At 47.3% G+C, this 17,917-nt stretch overlaps 1 non-coding gene across 1 annotated transcript; it reads right to left on the bottom strand.

Annotated features, from left to right (window-relative positions):
* Positions 1 to 17,189: 17,189 nt before the first annotated feature.
* On the bottom strand, positions 17,190 to 17,292 carry LOC115932161 (U6 spliceosomal RNA). The gene has a single exon (XR_004068483.1). It is a non-coding gene; the product is annotated as a U6 spliceosomal RNA (small nuclear RNA).
* Between the last annotated feature and the right edge of the window lie 625 nt (positions 17,293 to 17,917).

Here is a 17,917-nt window from a genome sequence, read left to right as displayed (position 1 = left end):
GGTGGTGAGGAGGCGGGGCTCTCCGCAGGCCCCTAACCCATCGGCAAGAGTGCCCACAGCCCCTCCGCTGCCTGGGGTCCCACTGAGGCCAGGGGTGGGGAGCGCCACCTTGGACACTTCCGTGCCTGCCCTGCAGGGGCCGCTCCAGGGCCCCGGAGCTCAGCGCCCCCTGGAGAAGCTGTGCCCTGACCTGAGGCGCCGGCGTGTCAGGTAAAGGGGTCCCCCTTCCCGCCAGTTCCCTCCACAGCCAAGGAAGGGGCGGGTAAGGGCCCCGGCCCTCGCTGCCCAAGGGGCGCCTCCAGCCTTGCCTGGATGCGGCCCTGGGGGCAGCGGGGATCTGTGGGCCTCAGGGGTCTGGGGCACTCCATTCTTGGGGAAGGTAGGGGAGGGGAGACGGCTCCAGGGTCTCTGGAGAAGTTGTGGGGTATCCTGATCTCAGACCTGAGGGCTTCGACCTATTATTTGTAGGGAATGGGACGCTGGATTCTGTATTTTAGACGATGGTGAGTTAGGCCCGGGGAAAACAGGGTGAGCAAGTTCCCAGGGGATGACCTGTCCGACGGGCAGCTCCCAACAACAGGACAGACAGAGACCAGCTAAGAGGGGGGATACAAAAGAGACAGACACAGGGGCAGAGCAAGGCCCTTTAAGGCAGTGAGCGATGGGACGCGCCCGTTTGGGGACCCGAAGTGCAGGGCGGTGAGAGAACCAAGTTGCGCAGCAGTTTCTTCCTGGTCCACCAGCAGGTTTCCCTGGGCCATGTCTGGGAGGGGCAGACATGTGGGGGCTCTTAGCTCCCCTACCATAGGGCAGAAGTAAGGTTATGAATTAGGGGGTGGGGACAGAAGCCTCTGGGAAGAGGGGACCTCGGGATTTTAGCAGCAAGACTCCCAGAGGCAATTTGGCCTGGAGGCAGAGGGATGGCCACTGTTAACTAGGAGCCCACCTGTGAGTCTGAGATTCTCTATGCTGGAAGATCCCAGAATGGAAGACTACTAGGCAAATCAGGAGGGACCAGGGCCCTTCAGAGGGTCCCGAATCTTCCCATGGGGAAGAAATGGGAAGCTGACCCTGGAACCCGGCACTGGCCCTACTCAACCAATTCCTTTTGTGGTAAATGGGCAGGGTCTGCCTCCTGCAGCTTCCCCCTGGAGTGAGTGCAGAGGCTGTATCCCTAGGAAGGAGTATCTTACACCAGGCCTGCCCACTGTTCTCATCGCAAGCTGCAGGCTGCTGCCCCAAGTGTACAGATGAATCCGAGTTCTAACAAGCGAAAACCAAACAGAGTAACCTTTGAACCATCGACATTACAAATCTCTTGGAAGTCCAACTTACCTGGTGAGCAGTTGGTTCTGTCTCTCAATTAACTGCGGGTGCTCAGAAGTGGTGGTGATTGCACAAGCCCTCGCTTGAGGTGTACCTAATGGGCACACATCTGCCCACTTCTGGCTACCCCTGTCACAGCTCTAGTCTCTGCATGCCTGTGCTTTTTCAGGCCTGCCTCCCTGAGAAGCCTGGAGCTGAGCCAGGAACAAGACATTGCCTGAGACTTTGAGTGACACCTCCTCTAGCTGCCAGCTGTTCAGGAGAGCCAGAACGCGCGCTCTCTCTCTCTCTCTCTCTATATATATATATATATATAATTTTTTTTTCTTTTGAGACATGGTCTCATTCTGTCACCCAGGCTAGAATGCAGTGGCACCATCATACCTCTCTGCAGCCTTGACCTCCTGGGCTCAAGCAGTCCTCCCACCTCAGCCTCCCAAGTAGCTGGGAGTACAGGTGCGTGCCACCATGTCCAGCTAATTTTTGGTTATTTGTAGAGATGAGGTCTCACTATGTTGCCCAGGCTGTTCTCGAACTCCTGGGCTTAAGTGATTCTCCTACTTTGGCCTACCAAAGTGCTAGGATTACAGGCATGAGCCACTGCACCCAGGCAGAGAAATCTTTAGATAACATCTACATGCCAACAATTCCCAAATTGGTATCTGCAGTCCAGATCTGCAATTCTGGAATTCCAGGCTCTTACATCCGACTGCCTATTGATATCTCCACTTTGATGCCTAGTAGACATCTCAAAATTAATATATTCCAAACTGAACTCTTAACTTTATTCCCAACTGCAAATTTGTTCTGTTCCCCACATCAGTTAATGGGAACTCAATCTTTCCAGTGTCTCGAGGCCAAAATTCTTGACTTCTCTCTCTCATACTCACATCTAGCCATCAACTATTCCTATTGGTTCTACCCTCAACATGGATACAGAATCTGATCATTTGCATCTAACCACCTCCCTTGGTGTGAACCACCGTCTCACCTCTGTATTATTGTCACAACCTCCCAGTTGGTCTCTTGCTTCTGCCCACACCCCATGCCATTCTCCACCTCTACTCCTGATCTATTCTCAGCTGAACAGCCAGAGTGCTGTTGTTAATCAAAGTCAGACCACTTTTATTCAAAACCTGCCCAGGGCTCATGTCCGCAAAGCCAATTGTCTTTACAATAAGCTACGAGTCCCTCATGATCTGCCCCATTACTGCTTTACCTTCACCTCCCACCACTCTTCCCTGCTCCTCCCATTCCAGGCACCCAGGCTTCCTTGCTGTTCCTTGAGCTTTCCAGGCACGATCCTGCCTCTGGGCCTTCACACTTGCTATTGCCTTGGCTTAGAATGCTCTCTTACCAGATATATAAATGGCTTGCCATTCACGTTCTTCAAGCCCACTTAAATGCAATGAGATTTTCTTTGACCTCTGTGTATATACAAACCCAAAGGGCAAATACAAAATAAAAATTCTTTTAGAAGGGTAGTTCCTATGAAGGAACTCCCTGGTGTGTAAGAAGCTCTATGACAGCAAAGATTATTGTCTCTTTTGTTCCCTGATGTGTCTAGGAGAGTCCTTTTACATAGTAGGTACTCAATAAATGTATGCTGAAGAATGCACTCATTGATTTCCTACTATATGCCAGGAAGCATTCTAAATTTTTTTCACATATTAATTTATTTAAATCCACAACAATAATAGATACTGTGATGATCATCACCTGGTTAAGATGTCAGAACTGAAGCTTGGGGGATTTTAGTTTGCTCAAGATCACTTCTTACATGTATTAAGACTCATTGTTCATTTAATCCTCAAATAATAACAGATAGTATCATCTTCCCTGTCATACAGATGGGGAAGGTAAAGTTGACAGAGTTTAATTTGCTGGAGATCACAGAGCTGATGAAGCAGAGGAGCTGAACTTGGAACTCATGCAGTTTGGTGCCAGGGTCATTGTGTGTAGCTCCCGTGCTTTGGGTCCAAGTCCTATTCTGAGAGGCTTTTCTTGCAGGGCAATGTAAGAGGGCAGCAGCAACTTGAACTCAGGCCTGTGTCCCATGCTGCTTTGGAGCCCAGTGGTGTCACCAGCTCCTTCCTCTTGCTTTACCTTCTCCCGACTTCACTTGGGGCAAACAGGCTCTATTCCTGGCCTCAACCCTCACGCTCAGGGAGGCATGCCCTGAAGGCTGTGCCAGTCCAGTTGGCAAAGAAGTCTCCCAGGCTGACTTGGGGTTTCAAGTCCATTCACAATCAAAACTTTCAAAGTCAGTCTAGGACAGCCCTAGAAATTTGTGGCCACTGGGAGTGACTTAAAGGTCTCCTCCCAATTGTTTTTCCATCCCGGGCCATCGGGCCATACCTGATGCAGAAAGTCTTTTTTTTCTTTTTTCTTTCTTTCTTTCTTTCTTTCTTTCTTTCTTTCTTTCTTTCTTTCTTTCTTTCTTTCTTTCTTTCTTTCTTTCTTTCTTTCTTTCTTTCTTTCTTTCTTTCTTTTTTGGAGATGGAGTCTCACTCTGTTGCCCAGGCTGGAGTGCAGTAGTGCGATCTTGGCTCACTGCAACCTCTGCTTCCTGGGTTCAAGTGATTCTCCTGTTCTCCTGCCTCAGCCTCCCGAGTAGCTAGGACTACAGGTGCATGCCACCACACTCGGCTAATTTTTTATTTTTAGTAGAGATGGGGTTTAACCATGTTGGCCAGGCTGGTGTCAAACTCCTGACCTCGGGTGATCCACCCACCTCGGCCTCCCAAAGTGCTGGGATTACAGGCGTGAGCCACTGCACCTGGCTGAAAATCTCTTATCTAGTCCCCACATGATGGCCTTTCCACTTTGGCTTCCATTGGCCTAGAGAAGCTGGTTCTGGGGACCCTGGTAGCTTCTGGGCCTTCTTGGTGGACAGGAAGGGACGGGGAGGATGACTCTGCCTTCCTGTTCCATCTGGTGGAATCAGCTAAACTCCCCCAACTACATCCCTTTTCAGGATTGCGCCAATCAGAAAGAGAAGCCTATGAGTTCATAGTGGAATTTCTAGAAGAAGAACATATGGTAAGAAAGTTCTCTGGACCTTTGTGTGAACTGAGGCGGAAAGTAGAAAAAAATAAGAGGGCTTATGCCTCCTTGGGTTTTGAGTACCAGCCCTGGCTTGGAAGCCACCAGATACTCAGCCCATTGTTGCCTCGTGACTGGGCAGATCTTTGGTGGCTAGGCCACTGGACAGGGTGTCTAGGGCTCAGATCTTGTAGTTCCCTTCCTGTAGGAAGGATCTTTGTCAGAGATCCTTAGCTCCACTGTCCTCCAGAGCCCTACACAGGTGGCCAGACATTGGTGAGCAGCAGTCCTGGGGACAGGGACATTGCACTGAGAAAATCAAGTGAGCAATCCATCCTTTGGCCTAGTTGATGGGAATCTGGGCTGGGTGTGAGGAGCAGGGGTGGGGTGTAGGTCTCAGGTGCTGCCTGTGGGCAGAGCTAAGGGCTGAAGCCCAGCTTATGGGCAGCAAGCTGTGTATTGTGTCCTAGTCTGAGTTCACCAAGCTGAAGTTCCTGAGAGCTGTGGAAACCTTGAGTAGTGCTGTGCATGGCCAGGCAGATGGCAATATGGACGATTACTATCCCAAAGCCATCCTGGCCAAGAAAATTGAGGTGAGAAAGACCCAAGCTCTTCTGGGAGCTGGTCTTTCAGGGATGAGGATGACAAGTCCCGGACCTGAGGGCTGGCATCTCTCTCTGAGGGGGGTTCTTGTTTTTTTGTTGTTGTTGTTTGTTTGTTTCCTGGCCTTTCTAGATACTAATTCTTGAAGAATCCACTGAGATTTTGATGGGCAACATGCGTCAGCAAGCCATGCTCTGCATCGTGGCGCTGAGGTGCCTTTCCTGCCCTTACCCCCTCAGAGCGCCTGGGTCTCTGGTGCTGAGAACATTTGGGTTGGGAGGAAGGGCAAGGTTTGGGGACTTAACTTTTGGTCTGTGGGTGGCATAGCCCCCGTGTCTGCCACTTTATCTGCCTGCATCCTTGGGTGGAGGGGGTGTTCTCTTATTGTACTTTTGGAAGCCTATTAGGATGTCCAGTGAGGGAAGCTTCCCTAGCAGCCCAGGCCCTCTTTCTCTGGAGGAGAGGCCATTAGAAAGTGTTTGGGGGCTCAGATCCCCACTGTTTCCTGCATCTCAGAAACAGCAGCAGAGCACATTCTCCCAGAGGGTCCTAGAAACATAACCCAGTCTCTCCCAGGGACCCCAAAGCTGCTTGTCATTCCCTGCCTCTCCCTGCAGTCAGGTGAATCCACCATTCCACTTGTCCCAGAAACTGGATCTGGTAAATGTGGGCGTCTCCAGGCTGTTCTCTCTGCCGCCTATCGTGCCCAGCCTGTACCGAAGAGACAATGCGAGTCTCTACCTCCAGGTAATCCCCACCTCTTCATGGAGAGCTCCACGTGGAGGGTTTGTCTTTGGAGTCACCTCTTGCCCTTTAACTCCCCCTCCTTTCTCCTGCTCTGACCTCTCTGCAGAGCTCTTGGCCCCGTGTTCCTGGGGCTGCTAAGAAGCACTCCAGCTGTCATACCCTCACCTGTCTTTCCAGGGATTGGCCCATGCTCCCACCCTATCCATGTCCTTGTTCACTAAGGCTCACAGCAGCCTCAGTCATGGGAGGAGACAGTCTGATAATAAAACCCACAGATACTGTGAAGCAACTGACCAGTAGACTGCCAAATCTTCCCAGGGGCCTGTAGTTTTTTATTTCATTTTTAATTTTTAAATTTTGAGATGGGGTCTCACTCTGTTGCCCAGGCTGGAGTATAGTGGTGCAATCATAGCTCACTGCAGCCTCAACCTCCAGGGCTCAAGCTATCTTCCCACCTCAGCCTTTGTAGTTTTAAAAATAGATGTGTCCTGGACCCAACGGAATGAATCTAATGCGGAGAGTCCCACGGGGTCTGTCTTTCTTGGGGAGAATGGCCCAATGCCCACATTTCACCAATGGGCTCACAATTTGGGCTGGACCTGGTCCAGTCTTCATTGAGGCCAAGAAAAGTCAGCACCAAGGAAGATCAGAGTGTGGCTGGCCATGAGAGAGAGACTGCCGGGGGTGGCAGAGCCAGGCTGGCCCCACTTCCTTCCTCCAGAGGTAGGGGACAAGGAGATGGAGTGCCCCCAGGGAGCCAAGCTGGCACTGTGGCAGTCTGTTCTGGACACTCCCTGTCTCTTCACTTGTCAGAGGGTCCAGGCCTTAGACAACATGTTGCAGGCTCTTGTGATGGACAGGATGAACCCCAACATGCTCATACTACAAAACTTCCTGGAGGTAAGTGGCTGTGGAAATCAGGGAAACTGAAAGTCCATATTAATTCTAGTATGTTTGGGAGGAAAGGAAAAGAATATCAGGATAGCCTCGGTGTCATTCTAGTCCAAAGACCATCGGTTCTCAAGCCTTAGCATGCATAAATATCACTTGAAGACAAATTTCTGTATCTCCCACAAAATATCATTTTGAGGATCACAGTTTTGGAAACATAGCCCACTAAGCTGAGGACCCATTTCTGCCCAGGACTTGGACATATTGGGGCTTCAATGGTAATAACATTTATATCTGTGCCAGACTTTAATCTTCAAAGTATTTTCCCCTTTTGCAGCATCTGCCATTGCTCTGTGATAAAGAAGACCTCAGTGCTTAACCACAGGCTACTTTTATATCCCTTAATGTAATCCCCACCAGAGACTCATTGTACTTCTTTAACTGTCTTTAGAGCTTTAGAGCGTTTCAAATATTCTTAGTTATGACAAATTGTTATCTCCTGAGGGTAGTTGAGTTGGGGAAACAGCCAAGAGTCACTTGAAACCGACTTTCATGAACAGGATGGTAATCAATTACGGTAATAAAATTTTTCATAAAGCATTAGGTGTGACTACAAAGAAGGAGAAAAGATTGCCCAGGCATCTTATAAAAAGACCTTGACAAGGCCAGGTGCAGTGGCTCACGCCTGTAATCCCAGCACTTTGGGAGGCCGAGGCGGGTGGATCACTTGAGGTCAGGTGTTTGTGACCAGCCTGGCCAACATGGTGAAACCCCGTCTCTACTAAAAATACAAAAAAATTAGCTGGGCTTGGTGGTGGGCACCTGTAATCCCAGCTACTCGGGAGGCTGAGGCAGGAGAATCTCTTGAACCCGGGAAGCGGAGGTTGCAGTGAGCCGAGATCACGCCATTGCACTCCAGCCTGGGCAACAAGAGTGAAACTCCGTCTCAAAAAAAACCCCCCAAAAACCCAAAAAGACCTTGACAAGGGCTTTAGCTAGAGGGAAATTTGTCCACATTTGGATGAGTGACATAGTTCTTTTGGAATGTATCATCTCTGGTATGTTTGTTGAGAAGGATTTTTGTGCTTTTTAGGCAACCTTGCTATAAATGTAAGAACAAATGTTCTGTTGTTCTTGGAGTCTGTGGGGAACAGAGATGCAAAACTTTGGTCCTGGTCAGGGTACAGTCTTCAAGAGATCCATTACTGGGGTTCTCATTATCCAAAAATAAATGATGCCCTGCAAAAGTACCACCTGAAACAGGTTCCAACATTTTGTATAAAATAGTGGAGGAATCAATTTATCTTGATAAATAAAATTAAAAGTATAAAAATAAGTTATTTTTATGTGAACAAAATGTATTTTTGCTACTTTGAGGTAATTCTCAGTCAAGTGTGTATATTTTAGACATATTTTTCCTACAAAATGACATGATAGCATAATACAACATCATTTATTTCACATTTGACTTTGCAGAGCTGGATGAGAAAGGTCGAATTTGAGGGCTATATGGTTTTCTTAAGGGCCCTCGTTTTTCTTTTGTCTTCTTTTTTTCCGTTTTTAAATTAAGGTATAATTTACATATAGTATAATTCAGCTTTTAGTGTGTAGATCTGTGGGTTTTGACAAATGCATGCAGTCCTATAACTACAGCCACAATTAAGCTAAAGAACAGTTCTATCACCCCCCTAATTCCCCCATGACTCTATGGTCAACCCCTTCCCCATTCCCCATCCCTGGCAATGGCTGATTTGTTTCCTGTCCCTATAGTTTTGCCTTTTCTAAAATGTCATCTAGGTGCAGTGGTTCATGCCTGTAGTCCCAGCACTTCGGGAGGGCGAGGTAGGGGGATCACCTAAGCCAAGGAGTTTGAGACCAGCCTGGGCAACATATGAGACCCCGTCTCTACTAAAAATAAAAGAAATATATTAGCTGGGCATGTGGTGTGTGCCTGTTGTCTCAGCTACTTGGGAGGCTGTGGTGAGGGGATTGCCTGAATCCTAGAGGTTGAGGCTGCAGTGAGCTGTGATCATGCTACCGCACTCCAGACTGGGCAACAAAGCTAGACTCTGTCTCGAAAATAATTAATTAATTAATTAAGATAATTAAAATGTTATCTAAGGCTGAGTACTCCAGCCTGGGGAACAAAGCGAGACCCTATCTCAAAAATAAATAAATAAAACAATTAAAATGTTATCTAAGGCTGAGTACAGTGGCTCACGCCTGTAATTCCAGCACTTTGGGAGGATCACTTGAGCCCAGGAGATCAAGACCAGCCTGGGCAACAGTGAGACCCCCATCTCTACAAATAATAAAAAAATTATCCGGGCATGGTGGTATGTACCTGTGGTCCCAGCTACTTGGGAGGCTGAGGTGGGAAGATCACCTGAGCCCAGGAGGTCGAGGCTGCAGTGAGCTGTGACAGTGCCACTGCACTCCAGCCTGGGCAATATACAGGGAGACCTTGTCTCAAAAAAAAAAAAAAAAAAAAGACATCTAAGTAGAATTATCCAGTAGACAGTCTCTGGAGTCTGTCTTCTTTCATTTAGCATAATGCATTTGAGATTTATTCATGTTGTTATGTGTATCAGTACTTTGTTTCTTTTTATTTTTTAATTGAGTAGATGGATCACAGTTTGTGCATTCATTTTCCAGTTGAGGAACTTTGGGGTTGTTTCCAGACTGGGATGATTACAAATGAAGCTGCTATAAATCTTTGTGTGCAGGCTTTTGTATGAACATAGGTTTTTATTTCACTTGAGTAAATTTCTTGGAGTGGGACTGCTGTGTTTTATGGCATGTGGATGTTTCACTTTATAAGATACTTCCCAGCCCAGCGTGGTGGCTCACGCCTGTAATCCCAGCCCTTGGGGAGGCCGAGGAGGGTGGATCACCTGAGGATGGGAGTTTGAGACCAGCCTGACCAACATGAAGAAACCCCATCTCTACTGAAAATACAAAATTAGCCGGGCGTGGTGGCACATGCCTGTAATCCCAGCTATTTGGGAGGCTGAGGCAGGAGAATCGCTGGAACCTAGGAGGCAGAGATTGCTGTGAGCCGAGATTGCGCCATTGCACCTTAGCCTGGGCAACAAGAGCAAAACTCCCTCTCAAAAAAAAAAAAAGGGGGGGGGCGGATACTTCTAAAGTGTTTTCCCAAGTGGCCATTTTCCACTTCCACTAGCAATGTGTAAGAGTCCCAGTTGCTCTGCATCCCTGCCAGCATGTGGTATTGTTAGTGTTTCCTTTTAGGCATTCTTACAGATGTGTAGTGGTATCTCTTTGTGGTTTTAACTTGCGTTTCCTAGTGACTAATGTTGGGCACGTTTTCATAGTCTTATTTGCCATCTACATATCTGCTTTGATGAAGCGTCTATTTAAATCTTTTGCCCATTTTTTTATTGGGTTGTTTTCTTATTTGGGGGTTTGAGGGTTATTTTATTTTATTTTATTTTATTTTATTTTATTTGAGATAGAATCTCACTCTGTTGCCCAGGCTGGAGAGCAGTGACACCATCACTACTCACTGCAGCCTCGAACCTCCCCGAGAGACCTTCCCACCTCAGACTCCTGAGTAGCTAGGACCATAGGTGTGCGCCACCATGCTCCACTAATTTTTGAATGTTATGGGCCAGGCACAGTGGCTCATGCCTGCAGTCCCAGCACTTTGAGAGGCTGAGGCAGGTGGATCACTCGAGGTCAGGAGTTCAAGATCAGCCTGGCCAACGTGGCAGAACCCCATCTCTACTAAAAATACAAAACTTAGCCAGGTGTGGTGGCATATGCCTGTAATCCCAGCTACTGAGGTGGCTGAGGCAGGATAATCTCTTGAACCTGGGGGGAGAAGGTTGCGGTGAGCCAAGGTCATGCCACTGCACTCCAGCCTGGGCGACAGAGCGAGAATCCGTCTCAAAAAAAAAAAAAGAAAAAAAAAGAAAAAATTTATGTAGAGCTATGGTCTCCCTATGTTGCCCATACTGGTCTTGAGCTCCAGGGTGCAAGCAATTCTCCTGCCTTGGCCTCCCAAAGTGCTGGTATTACAAGTGTGTGAGCCACCACGCCCAGCCTTGAGAGCTCTTTGTATATTCTGGATATAAATATTTTGTCAGATATGTGATTTGCAGACATTTTCTCCCATTTCATGGCCTGATTTTATACAGTGTCTTTTTTTTTTTTTTTTTGAGACAGAGTCTCACTCTGTCGCCCAGGCTGGAGTGCAGTGGCATGATCTCAGCTCACTAAATCTCTGCCTCCCCGGTTCAAGCAATTCTCCTGCCTCAGCCTCCTGACTAACAGGGATTACAGGCATGTGCCACCACAACCAGCTAATTTTTGTATTTTTAGCAGAGACAGGATTTCACCATATTGGCTGGGCATTCATTGAATGCCCACATCGTGTTGAACTCCTAACCTCAGGTGACGCACCCACCTCAGCCGCCCAAAGTGTTGGGATTACAGGCGTGAGCCACTGCACCCAGCCCTGGCCACTCTTAACAGTATCTTTTGAAGAGCAGGTAGTTATTGATTTTGAAGAAGTCCAAATCATTATTTTTTTTATGGTTATACTTTCTTTGTATTATTTAGGAATTTTTGCCTCCCTTAAGTATTTTCTCATTTTCTTCTAGAATCTTATCATTCTAGATTTTAAGTCTGTGGTCAATTCTGAATTAACTTTTGTATTGGACAGTCAGGTACACATTGTAGTTCATTTTCCTTTTTTTGGCACATGGATGTCCATGATGGGGTTCAATGCTCTGGGAGAAAGGCTACCCTGAAGGACACCTGTCCAGCAGCTATGATACGGGACACACTTTCCCAAAAGTTTGTAGCAAGCAGGACACAGGCCTGTCTTCCCTGGTGGGATCTCAACCTAGTGTGGTAATAACACTTACAGGGAAGTGTTGTTATGGGAGGATAGAGTGCATTATTCTATTCAGAATACTTACCTGTGTCACTATTATTATTAACCTCCAGAAATGAATGGCTCTGAATCTCATCCTTCAGAGACCACTTTACCCCTTCCCCTGGCCTAGCAGGTAGGGGTTTGCATGGATATGCCACCAAGAGAGCCCTGTCTCCCCATCTTATCCCATTCCTGCTTACCCACTGCTTTGTAATTCTACATCTAAGGCACAGCACTGTCTTTAAACATTCCTGTCAGAGGAGACCCAGAAGGTAGCAGGTGAAGCCCCGGAGACTTTTTTTTTTTGAGACAGAATCTCACTCTGTTGCCCAGGCTGGAGCGCAGTAGTGCGATCTCAGCTCACCACAACCTCCGCCTCCCAGGTTCAAGCCATTCTGCTGCCTCAGTCTCCCGAGTAGCTGGGACCACAGGCATGTACCACCACACCCAGCTAATTTTTTGTATAGCCCCGGAGACTCCTAAACACACCTTTGCTTTGCCAAGTTCATGGGGCCGTGTGCTCTGGTGCCTGGCACAACTCCCTCCTTTTTGTCTTTTTAGCAGTCAGAGATGTGGAATTGAGAAGGAAGGGAGCAGCACTCCCACAGAAGGTGTTCACAAGGTCTCTTTACTCCTTTTCCAGATCATCTTACCTTGGTCATTACTGTCAGACAAAGTGCACGAACAGATGCGGGCCTTGGGCACTATTTCCTGGCTGCTGAGGTTTATTTGCAATTTCCCCGACCTGTCAGTGAGTGCTTGGAGTGGGCGGAAAGGCTGACCCAGCGGGCCCTGTTTCTCTGCACATGGGGTACCTGAGAGTCTGTAGTTCTGCAGGGGGTTACTGGGGGGTGGGCAGTCAGAGTGTCCCTCTTTTTTTGCATTAGTGCCTTTTCTGTTCCTATGGGGGAAGAGGCTTAACTTGTTTGCTTGGTTTGCCCTTGGCCAAGTGAGTTTCAATTGGCTGGACACATCTCAGCCTTGTTGGGGGACCTTGGCCTAAACAGCTGGGTTGGGTCCACAGCTTCCCACTGGCTGACATATTTTAGGGATCTGGCTGCCCCATTTCCCTGGGTGCTGCTTTGAAAGGTTTTTCTTGGGCAGGGAAAGAGTGTGGAGTCGGTGTGGTGAGGGGATACATGCAGGCAAATGATTTAGTGGTGTAGAGGGGTGGGGAGGTTGGAGAGGGATGGTGGCCACAGTATGGGGAAGTTCATTTTGGGGTGATGGGGAGTTAACCAGTTTCCTCTTCTGGGCAGCACATGGAGGAATTCTCAATGAGTGGGAAACTGATGAGCATCTTCGGCCTGTTCGTCATGGGCTGCAACCACGAGATCAGCATAGAGGCATCAGAGGCGTTGCATTACCTGTTCAAAATCCTTGTGTGAGAAGTAGGCAACATGAGCCTGAGTGGCCACTGGGCTACAGCCGTGGGGACGCACGAATAACAAGAACATATAAGCACCATTCATTGAATGCCCACATTGTGTCAGGCACACGATGAAGGGCAGTTCCTTCTCATGAGGGCAATGGAGTAAATATGCTATGATGCCCCAAGATGAGGGATCCCTGTTACAAGTAGATCTGGAAACTTTATCTGGATGAGCTCCAACCCCATTGCTGATGCAATGCCCTCTTGTAAGAGATTCTAAGAGATTCTCGGGGAAAATGGGAGCTAGGCTTGCAGCCACCTGTGGAATCAACTTGGATACTCAATATTTCCCAGTGGTCTCAGCCTTACTGCTAGGCCTAAGACTGGGAAAATGAACATCTTTTCTTAGGGAACAAATTTGGGAGTCCCAGATTGAGACCCTCTTTGCTCAAGGAAAACAAAAAATACAAACAGTCACACACGCTTACAGAGGTGCCAGGAGGATTTGCAAATATCCCTAAAAGGAGTTTCAGAAACTCTGACTTCTCATGGTTCAACAGGGCATACTTCTTTTATAAGGGCATTTGCCCAGCACCCACGGGTAGAACAGTCCACATTCTGGCACAGCGCAGGAACAGCTGCAAGGACCAGACTGAGTCCCCAGCCACATTCTCCCTCCACCCACTGGCCTGGTGCTGGGGAACTCTTCCCATTCTGTTGAGCAAATGTTATTTCACCCATTTCACTCTGTTGATCTTCTCTGAGGTTTGGAGGGGAAATAAAGAAGGGTGTGTTCCTATTTCCCTGTTAAGGCCCTGCCCCTTAATTGTTGTTTTTGGATTGAAGGTGTGAAACAAAAGACAGAGACTATCCTGAAGGATTTGCAGAAGCATTTCCGTGGAGCATGGCTTGCCAGCCTGCAGGATCTAACACTGGTAACCCTCACTCTCCACAGTGCATGAAATGCCCAGATGGGGAGCCATGACAGGGAAGAAAGAGAGCTGGGGTGGGGAGATTGTAGAGGGCCTGGGTGGGGCCACAGAGGAGTACTCCTTCACCCAGGGGAGTGTCTCCAAAGCTCAAGGTCTCATGGACAGCAGGCTGGAGGGGTAAGACTCATTCCCTAGCTGCACTTGAGTTGACTGAGGCTTGAGGTCACTGAGAGAGTTCTTTTTTTTTTTTGAAATAGAGTCTTTCTCTGTTGCCCAGGCTGGAGTGGCACGATCTCAGCTTACTGCAACCTCTGGCTCCTGGGTTCAAATGATTCTGTAGCCTCAGCCTCCCGAGTAGCTGGGATTACAGGTGCATGCCACCACACCCAGCTAATTTTTGTATTTTTTGGTAGAGATGGGGTTTCACCATGTTGGCCAGGCTGGTCTCAGACTCCTGACTTCAGGTGATCCACCCGTGTTGGCCTCCCAAAGTGCTAGGATTACAGGCATGAGCCACTGCACCTGGCCAAGAGAGTTCTTTAAAAGAAGTATAGTCAACCCTATTCTCCTCCTACAGATTGTGCCCTTGTACCTTATTTGTAGCCTAGCCTTAATTTTTTTTATTCAGTAAAGATGTATTGGTTGTCTTAGCCGGGCGTGGTGGCTCATGCCTGTAATCCCAGCACTTTGGGAGGCCAAGGCGGGTGGATCACGAGGTCAGGAGATCGAGACCATCCTGGCTAACATGGTGAAACCCCATCTCCACTAAAAATACAAAAAAAAAAATTAGCCGGGCATGGTGGTGGGCGCCTGTAGTCCCAGCTACTTGGGAGGCTGAGGCAGGGGAATGGCGTGAACCTGGGAGACGGAGCTTGCAGTGAGCCGAGATCGAGTCACTGCACTCCAGCCTGGGCGACAGAGCGAGACTCCATCTCAAAAACCACAAAAAGATATATTGGTTGTCTTAGATATGGTGTCTCCAGGCTCAATCAACTCAAATCACTACAGTCAGAAATCCAGGAGTCATCCCTTGCTCTTTCCTCTCCCTCACTCTTCACATCCAATTCAACACCAGGTTTGTTCATTCTGCCTCCTGGATAGCTCTTGAATTTGTCCACTCTGCTCCAGCCCCACTGTGGGCCCCCAGCATCTCTTGCCTGGGTCACTCCAGCAGCCCCTTACTGATCATCCTGTTTCCAACTGTGCTTCTTGTCACATCACTTTCTATGCTACAGTCAGAGAACTGCATTTCTAAAATGCAAATGCTGAGATGTATTATTCCCTTTCAGACTGCATTGAATCCCCACTGTCCTCATTCTAAAGTCCAAACTTGTTCACTTGACCCACAAGACCCTTCATGATCTGGTCCCTGCTGTAAGTGTCCTGCCTCATCTTGTCTTAGTCTCCCTTTTCCACCTGGCCCAGGTCTCCCTTGCAGGACACAGTAGTTAGGCTGAACTTCCTTCCACTCCAGGCCTTTGCATATTCTGTTCCCTCTGCCTGGAACTCTGTCCTTCTTTTTCCTTGGGTCTGAATCATGGCGGTAGGGGAACCAAACACATCCTTCTTCACATGGCAGTAGGAAGGAGAAGTGCTGAGCAAAGGAGAAAACATCCCTTATAAAAACATCAGATCTTGTGAGAGCTCACTCACTATCACAAGAACAGCATGAGGGTAACCACCTTGACACACGGGGATTATGGGAACTACAATTCAAGATGAGATTTGGGTGGGAATACAGCCAAACTGTATCACTGACATTGCACTATAACTGCCTGTTTACTTGCCCTGACTTGATGGTAAATTCCTTGAGGGTAAAGGCATTGTATGTCTTAGTCGCAGTTGTCCTGAGCTCCCAGCAATAGAACCAGGCACAGAGCTGGGCCTCAATATTGTTTGAGTGAATGAGCTTCACGTGGATATGCAGGTGCAGGCTCAGAGGCATGAGGCATGTCTGCTGTACATAATAGCAGTCCTACTTGCTTTGGAATGCTGCAAGCTCACTAAACATCAGAACTAATTTCCAATGGACTCACTTGCTTGCATTCCAAATGGAAGTAGAAATGCCTTTTGCATTGTCCTCTGTATCAAGTTGTCAGGACCATTGCTCCTTCCTGGAGACTTCAGAGCTGGTGGCACTCTGAGGCTTGGCTCACACCACGGAATAGCCAGATGCTGACCAGGGGCTGCCTCCACTGGCCCCTGGTTGATTAGTCTCTTTGGAAGCCAGAGGCTTTGGGGCAGATCCAAGTTGGGATGCTGACATTGTGGAGACAGCTGTTCTTCTTTCTTCAGTTCTTCAAGAAATACCTGACCCCTGAGGAAAGAGCAGATATGATCACGGTGAGCATGGAGGCCATGACCAACACCAGCAGGCGTGACATCTCTGCAGCTTCCAAGATGTTAAAGATGATCCTGAAGTACACGATTCCAGAGATCAGGAAGGTAGCAGCTCTGGGGGACCTAATGGTTCAAAGTCAATTTAAGGATTCTTCCTTTCTGTTCTGTTTTGGGTCTTGTTCTGTCTCCTACCAGTTTGAGTTTAAAGAATCACATGCTTCAACCCAGAGGAGAAAAGGCTAAATGAGGAGTTGTGATTGTGGAAAAGACTCTTCTTTGGGAAGGGTTGACCATCTGGCTTCCATCTCCACCAGGATGGGAAGAAGAATTGAGTCAAAGCTAGAGCAGACTACTAGGGCCTGCTAGGACCAGGAAAGACCGCAGTCATTCTTCCTGCTTCCAGACAGTATTTGATATGTTAGATCTATAGGTGCCTTCTTGTTTATTCAGGAGGGATAATTCAGGGGTGTGTGTGTGTATAAATACAAATATAATATATATCCATAAACTTGTGACACACTAACATAAATAGAGATGAAATACAGAGACTCCTTTATGAGAGCTGGGACTGGTTCTCAGTAAAATTAAGACAGCGTAGGGCTGGGCGTAGTGGCTTACACCTGTAATCCTAGCACTTTGGGAGGCTGAGGTGGGGGGATCACTTGAGCCTAGGAGTTTGAAACCAGCCTGGGCAATATAGCAAGACCCCATCTCTTAAAAACATTAATAAAAAAATTAAGACAGCACAGTTTAGCTGTCCTTTTTATTATAGTATTTTAAAATATCTGATGGACTGATGGAGTCCCTCTTCTTTTAATGGCCTAACCCACTTCTCTAACTCACTTATGACCTCTCCACTATAGTCCTATGAGCAGCTCCAGGATCTTACATTTTCCACTTCTCTGGCCTGGATTGCCTTTTGATTGAATGCCTCAGAGCAGACCGCTGATAAGTTGAAGGGGACCCCAAAGGTCAACTACTCTAACTCCCCACTTGATGCTTGTAATCTCTTTTTAAGGTTTTAAATCTATTTTGTATGGAATGCTTCACGAATTTACAGGTCATCCTTGTGCAGGGGCCATGCTAATCTTCTCTGTGTTATTCCAATTTTAGTATCTGTGAAGCGAGCACAATGCTTGTAATCTCTTCAAGAGCACCCCAGACCACTGGACACCCAGACGGTGCTGAAAGCAATCTTGAGGCCCTCGCTACCTTAAACCATAGCTCATTTGTATTTGTAAATGACTTTCTTTTTTTAAAAAAATAATTTTTAATTTACAAAAAGGATATATATTTGTGGCATACAACATGATATTTTGAAATATGTATACATTGTGGAATGGCTAAACCAAGCTAATTAACATATCGATTAACTCACATACTTTTTTTTTGTAGTGAGAACATTGAAAATCTACTGTCTTAGCAAATTTCAAGTATAGAATAGTCACCATGTTGTACAATAGATCTGAACTTATTTCTCCTGTTTAAATGAAATTTTGTATCCTTTGACCAATATCTCCCCAATCCTCCTCACCTCCAGCCCCTGGTAACCACCATTGTACTCTCTGCTTCTATGAGTTTGACTTTTTTAGATTCCACATCTAAGTGAGATCACCCAGTATTTGTTTTTCTATACCTGGCTTGTTTTGTTTTTCATAATGTCCTCCAGGTTCATGTATACTGTTAAATGACAGGGTTTCCTTCATTTTTAAGGGTGAATAACATTCCATTGTGTATATGCCACATTTTCTTTATCCA

The sequence above is a fragment of the Gorilla gorilla genome, chromosome 1 (assembly GCF_029281585.2).
Source record: "Gorilla gorilla gorilla isolate KB3781 chromosome 1, NHGRI_mGorGor1-v2.1_pri, whole genome shotgun sequence".
Taxonomy (NCBI): domain Eukaryota; kingdom Metazoa; phylum Chordata; class Mammalia; order Primates; family Hominidae; genus Gorilla; species Gorilla gorilla.
Note: the sequence above shows the minus strand (reverse complement) of the source record. Positions and strands in the feature narration are given on the sequence as shown.